This window comes from Xyrauchen texanus, chromosome 23 (genome assembly GCF_025860055.1).
Source record: "Xyrauchen texanus isolate HMW12.3.18 chromosome 23, RBS_HiC_50CHRs, whole genome shotgun sequence".
Classification (NCBI taxonomy): Eukaryota; Metazoa; Chordata; class Actinopteri; order Cypriniformes; family Catostomidae; genus Xyrauchen; species Xyrauchen texanus.
In genome coordinates, this window is record NC_068298.1 from 23,274,376 (window position 1) to 23,281,137 (window position 6,762).

The following is a 6,762-nucleotide window of genomic DNA, read 5'->3' on the forward strand; positions in this document are numbered from 1 at the left end:
ATGCTGAGTGATGAAGCGTATGCTCGGCTCCAGGCTCAATAAAAGCAGCTGAAATGTATTTCAGTCTCAAGGCCAGAATAATAGTGGTATTGCTTTTGATTTTGTATGGAGGGGTACATGACTAGTATATGTAATTTTGATCGTGCTCATTGTACATCTACAGAGGAAAGAGAAATGAATGAAGAAATGGCAGCAAAGACAGGTGACCGACTTGACATTAAGATTATTACTTAGGCTCTTTTCAGGTTTGAAGAAACATTTTCTTCTCGGACCCATTGCCTTTTCAGAGGAATTGATTTTTAGAGGCTCTTTGTTGAATGTAAGAATTTTTTTTAATCAATGCCAGAGAACACATTGTGTCATACACTTCATGGAACAGTGGAGGCACGGCACCCTCAGGCTATTGTTGGGCATTATTTTGTTTCTGTGTTGTGCTTTGCTTTGATCTGTATTCTCCCATGGGCCTATTCTTCAGTCATTCAATCCACATTGCCAATTGAGTGGATTATCAAACATGCACCATCTAAGGTTTTCAGCCCTCACCAAAATCTTTCTGGGAGATCCCAGATCCCAGCCGTTATCTGTGTTCTGGCCTGTGCTTAAAATTCCAAATAAGCAGACCTGACAGGCATAATAGAGATATTCGCAATGGCCAACACTTGAGATAATGTAGCTCATCCATTTGGAGATGGAAATAGTACACCAGGCAATCACTTTCAACAATTGGCCTGACAGAAAATGTCATTAACATTCAAAAATGCCCATACCAAAGTACAACAAACCACACTGACCATTATATTTAGCCCAAATGCCATTTCTTGTAGTCCCTACTGCTGCTTCAATCTTATTCAATCGAGATCCCAGCAGAGCAAATACTCTTTTCTAACAATCTAAAATGTACCGCCTCAAAACCAGACTGAAACTATTATTTTGTTATTATGGTTGTTTGGTGACCCAGAGTTCAAGTTGTGAATCCCTTGAAAAATCACATCAACCAATTACAGTAAAACACTTGGATGAGGCCAGTGTTGACATTGCTCTTATTTCATTTAGTCAGTGTTTTCTTTCAGCTTTTGGTATGTGCCAACCTCAAGCTCCTTTTAAAAATACTGACATACAGACATGTTTTTTTGATGGGAGCTTTCTATTGACTTCTATTGCTTTCATACAGAGTCAATTATATTTTCTTTCCCCTAACCCTATCCCTAAATCTAACCAACATATAAACTTTTCAGCATTTTTCATGTTTTCATTTAGACATTATTTAGTATATTTATTAAGCCTGTATCTTTGTGTGGACTGTTGGCTGGCCTCCACAATGTAGGTGATATCAGGATTTACTATCCTTATGAGGACAAAATTTCCCCTGTAGGCAAAATCTGAATCACACATTTGTAACATCTTTTTCCAAGTCATTAGGAGGCACTCATTATCTTCATAGATGAGTATTTACTCCGCCTACCTGAAGAAGTATGAATGTATTGGGATAGAGGAAGCAAGTTTATTATAAAGTTCAAGTTTATTTATAAAGCACACTTAAAAACAACAAATGTTGTAATCAAAGTGCTGTAAAATATTTTACAAACATTAATACCAGAATTAAATAGAACTTCCACTTTCTGAGGTCCTATGATTGAGGAATTTGTTTCCTTTTGGTCAATCAATGGAACTTTTATTCCTGTGCTTTCTTTCATGTGAGGAAAGTAGTTCAGAATGTTTGCTCCTACGAATTGCCTGCTTTGTTGTTTGTTGCTGAACTCATGAATACTTGGGATCTATTACAGGAGTTTACATGTGGAAGACAGGAGGACTTTTGTTTTTGCACCAAGTTTGACTTGTTTATGTCAACATTGGATTACCACTAATTGAACTTTGCTTTCTGAAAGTGCTTACTTTTGCATGGACATCATAATTTCAACCATTACCAAACATTGTCGGCTTCATCTTCAGCTAAGTTTATACCACGCTCTTTTCTGTGTTTGTAATAAAATGTCCCTTAAAGCTTTTCCTTTTTCTTGAATGAATGATCCATACATTTATTAATAGACTTTAGGCATGTATGTGTGTACGTGCACGCGCGTGTGTGTGTGTAACTGTGTTAAACCTCTATAACATGCTGATTCTTGTGTATGTCTTTCTTTATGTCTCATATTGTTATGCATAGCAAATGTAGGAATCAAAACTTATTAATTTTGACTGAAAATAAATACATCACATGCAATGTCCAGAGGGAGATAATGGCTAACCACATTTACACTTATTTTAATACACTTACACTGTGTAATTCAACATGGCCATTTCGGCTGGCACAGAGAATTCATATTAAAGAAATTGCCATGCTGCAATAGCTTGAAATGCCTAGTCTTTGCAAACTATCACAACCCACAACGAACAATCAATCATTGACTAACCAGCAGAGAGCAGGCAGCCAACCGCTCATCCACCCACTCTGAGTTTAAAGGTCAGTCAGGCTCAGCAGAGGACCAGTTGGGAGCTGTCAAACACTTTCACTTTGCCGAGATAAGCACTGGAATTAGTATGCTTTTGTTTGTGTGTAGGTGTATACATTTCTGCTTTAGTTCATGTGTGAACATTTCTGTGTATGATTTGTGAGGGGGGCAGTTGTCTCAAGTTATTGATGCTGGCAAATGATCAAACTCTTCTTCTCTTGCTCCTTTTCTCTTGTTTTGGCCTGCCACTTCTGATTACCAGCCAAAGATGTCTTCATCAGGACCTCAAACCCACAGGTGCACCCACAGTGCTGAGTGACACGTGCTGATGAATTATTGTGTGTGGAAAGCTTCATAGAAACATATGTATGCACTTCCACTGTCTGCTGTAAATGACAAATACACGGAGCAACAATATTTGTTAAGAGCATTCAATTATTTGACAGAACTATCATGTACACTTTTATTAAAATGTAAACAGAAGCACAGCACAGATAAAATTGTGCTCTATTGATTATGTATTTCCGCAAGGCCTAAAAAGTTTTATTACAAAATAAAGTGTTTACACAGCTCCACACCATCCAATTTTTTCCATTTGATGTAGTATCACGTAGCCAGACTTTTGACTGTTGGTATAAAGGATGGTCCAGTTTACAGGTTGTTATGGACAAGAACTGTCCATTTAGACATGGATGGTCTGTCAAGAAAAAAATAAACAATCACAGTTTGTTTTGTTTTTACTCTGTGTCATTTAGGGGCAGATTTATCTGATAAACCCAAATATATGCCTCAGCAACCTATTCACTTAATGTGACTACATTTTAGGCACTGTAGCTCAGGCAGAGCCCCTAACTTCCTACCCAGTAGAGTGGACTGGATGCTGATGTGGAGGGTAGTACCGGTATGCCCCACTGACTTGTTGGCAGGCTGCTATGGCAGGGCCTGCTGTTTATAGTTATCCTTGCCCATGTGTCCCAAGTGTTTGGTCTGTGCTCTGCCATACTGACCTTAAAGAGTTTTGAAGGCATATGGTCATTCAGCTGGGATCTCTGGTAGACTAGTGTCCCTTCCATTAAACTAATTAAGAGTAGGACAAAGGGAGAGAGAAGGAGTTTCTTGTCATTTACACTCAAATAAACACTCTGTACAAACAATGCTTGTTGGCAAGAATGCACCACATACACATTCTATGTTAGGGCTGTTTAATTGAATGCTGCTTAAAACTTCAGGGTCCCACACCTAAAATAAGTCTAACTATAAAACCATGCATTTTAAAGGTTATGATTGAATATCACAGTGGTGAAATACACCTCAAACTAAACTGATCTACTGTATAGATCAAATGTAAGTGTGGCTGCATTCAGATCAGTCATGTTTATATTTACATTTGACTGTTTCAGGGTGGTCAAGCCACTCATGGGCAACCCTACTGAGTTTTTCAGCAGTTTTTATGGTGAAGGTGCACTTGTGGATTTCAGGGAATTAACATTATCATGTTGCAAAACACAAGACTGACTTTGAAAAGCATATGATAGCTTTTCACCTCTCTTTAAAGGGATAGTTCACCGAACAATTTTAATTCTCTCATCATCACCAACATTTAAATTCTTATTTACTATAAATCCTGACATTTGGCCCAATTGGAACACAATGTAGGCTTCAAGTGATTCTTTGACTCTATACGCGATTGTCAAGTACTCAATCCTGGTATCATTTACATTTACATTTACATTTATGCATTTGGCAGACGCTTTTATCCAAAGCGACTTACAGTGCATATCATTATATCATTATACTGTATATCAATGAGATGTTGCATTTTCAATTTCTGTTTATCTTCAACCTTTTGGTGACAGCAGTATATTTTAAAAGTACCCCCCAAAAAAAACATAGCCCTCAAGTATATCATTTATCTTGCATTTTTAACATAACATAACTGGGCATAAAAAACCCTGCAAACCTGGCAACACTAAGTTTTGAGCATACCACTCTGTGTTTGTCAAACACTGGAATTTTCTGAATGAATACACCAAGGAAACTGCAGATGTCAGGATTTATAGTAAATAGGTCATATTTTTTTTCACACAAAGCAATCATATCTCTTCAGAAGATATGGATTAAACCACTCTAGTCATATGTATTAGTTTTTTATGCTTTTTTGTCCTTTATGGAGCTTTATGGAAAGTTTTGGACCTCGTTGACTTGCATTCACTGTAACAGATTTCTGTAGTTTTCACAGCATTATTACTGTATAATGAACAAATGCTTAGTGTAGAACCTGTATAAAGCATGTTGCTTTAGATCTGCAAAGCATCATGGTCAAATTTCTTTGGCGGGTGAATTCTGCAGTAAATATATTTTTCCTGTGAATCACAATACAGTAATTTTGAGCTGGATGTTTTTTTTTCAGCAGCAGAAACAATAATCTGTCTTTACTGATGGTATTAAAGTCCAAAACCTGACTTGAATGAGCCGAGCTAAGCATCCGCGCTTAAATTGGTTCCATAACAGTAAGTTGAGGATCATGTGATCTTACTAATTTGAGTCAGGTTTAAATAGTCTAGATAATTGCACGTGCACGCCATTGTTTAAAAGTCCTGAAAAGTCGAGCATGGGTCAATCGATTTACTGTGGGCTACCATGGCAACAAAAGGAAAAGATAGAGCTCAGATAGAGTTCACGGCAACGGAACAGCGTTTGCTATTGGAAACATATGAAGAATTTAAAGATGTCATCACCAAAAAAGGCAATACAGCGGCAATAAATAAAGCAATAGAGAAAGGTTGGCAGGAAATTGCTGATCGTCTCAATGCGTAAGTAGCGGTGTAAACTATTTAAAATACTTTATCAACATTGAATGTGTGTCACAATACATTGCAAAGTTTGTGTGTGAATAACAGTAACATTAATTGCTTTCACGCAGCAGCAACTTAAGTGAAGGAAAAGGAACCTGGCAGCAGGTGAAAATAAAATATACAAATATAGTTCAGAATGGTAAGTAAATCTAATGGTATGTACATATGTAATCAATGCCAGCTTGAAGTTACAACTATTCAGGTTTTTTTTAATTATTATTTTTAATTGCAGCGACCAAAAAGAAGACTGAGGTTGCTGGCACTGGGGGAGGGCCACCACCAGCCAGCTTCACTCCTGCAGAGGAGCTGGCTTTGAAAATTAATAAAGGGAGGTCCGTCCTTGAGGGAATAGAGGGGGGAGGGACATCATCTAAAATGATATCACGTAGTATAAGGAGTGAGTATATAAAAGGTGTGTGTGTGTTTTATTATCATTATTGCTTCCTGACTAACTGATTTCCTCCTTCCTTAGGCATTGTAAGCCTAAGTACATCATTGCAGTAATGTCACGTAGACGTATTTGTGCTACTGTAATGGTGCATTTTGGTAAAAAAAAATATTTTTTTTCTGTCAAGATTCTGTATGCATTATGGATCCACCAGACATCATGTTGCCTGTGAGTATGAGACCTTTTAAATCAGTCATGTAAGCTAATGAGTTTAACTAAGTTTAATCAGTGGTCACAGGGAGAAGGCCCATCAGTTGAGGAGGATGAGGAGACTGTGTCTGTATGTTCAAGGAGGCCTGAGGTACTCACAGGTTCCATGCTATACTGTATTGAATATTAAAAAGTGTACTTGTGTGATAAAATTATCATAATGTGTTTTCAGGATGCTGACACTGTTCTAGAGCCCTCTCAGTCTGGGACCACATGTGACAAAGTGAGTATTAAGAAATGAAAACAATGTGACAAGAGTATTCAATGAAATAACTTAAATCTATGTTGCTACAGAACCCAGAAAACATAAAAGGAGTGTATAAACGCTACCTCCTTAAACAAATGGAAGCGATTGATATCGACATCCAGTATAAAAAACTGAAGATAAGGAAGTTGGAGCTGGAAATTCAACAGCTACAGAAAAATGCAAGTAGAACTACCATTTTTAAAAAAGGAAAAGAAAAAAAAAAAACATTACCTTTTTGATCACTTTCCACAACATTTATTTGTGTGTTTTCACCCCTAACAGGCAGATTCACTCTGAATAAAGACAAATCACATTAAATACTTTGACTTCTGTGTGTTTGTTCAACTAAGGAGAAAGATGAGGGGCCAGTGGAAAATTTTAAAGGCTACACATGGTTTAGACCATATTAAGCAAAATAATTATTTGCATATGTGTCTCATATATGTCTGCCTGTTTCGTTTTCTTCCAATACTGCTTCATTGCCCCAGTCTTCCTCTTCAACAATCCTTGGTTGCCTCTCTCTCCTCAGACAAGCAATGTTATGGAGCACTA

At 37.3% G+C, this 6,762-nt stretch overlaps 1 long non-coding RNA gene across 1 annotated transcript; it reads left to right on the plus strand.

Annotated features, from left to right (window-relative positions):
• The first annotated feature begins 5,681 nt into the window (after nt 1-5,681).
• On the plus strand, nt 5,682-6,309 carry LOC127617118 (uncharacterized). Its single transcript, XR_007967278.1, has 4 exons — nt 5,682-5,717; nt 5,881-5,921; nt 5,992-6,054; nt 6,136-6,309. It is a non-coding gene; the product is annotated as an uncharacterized LOC127617118 (long non-coding RNA).
• The last annotated feature ends 453 nt before the right edge of the window (nt 6,310-6,762 follow it).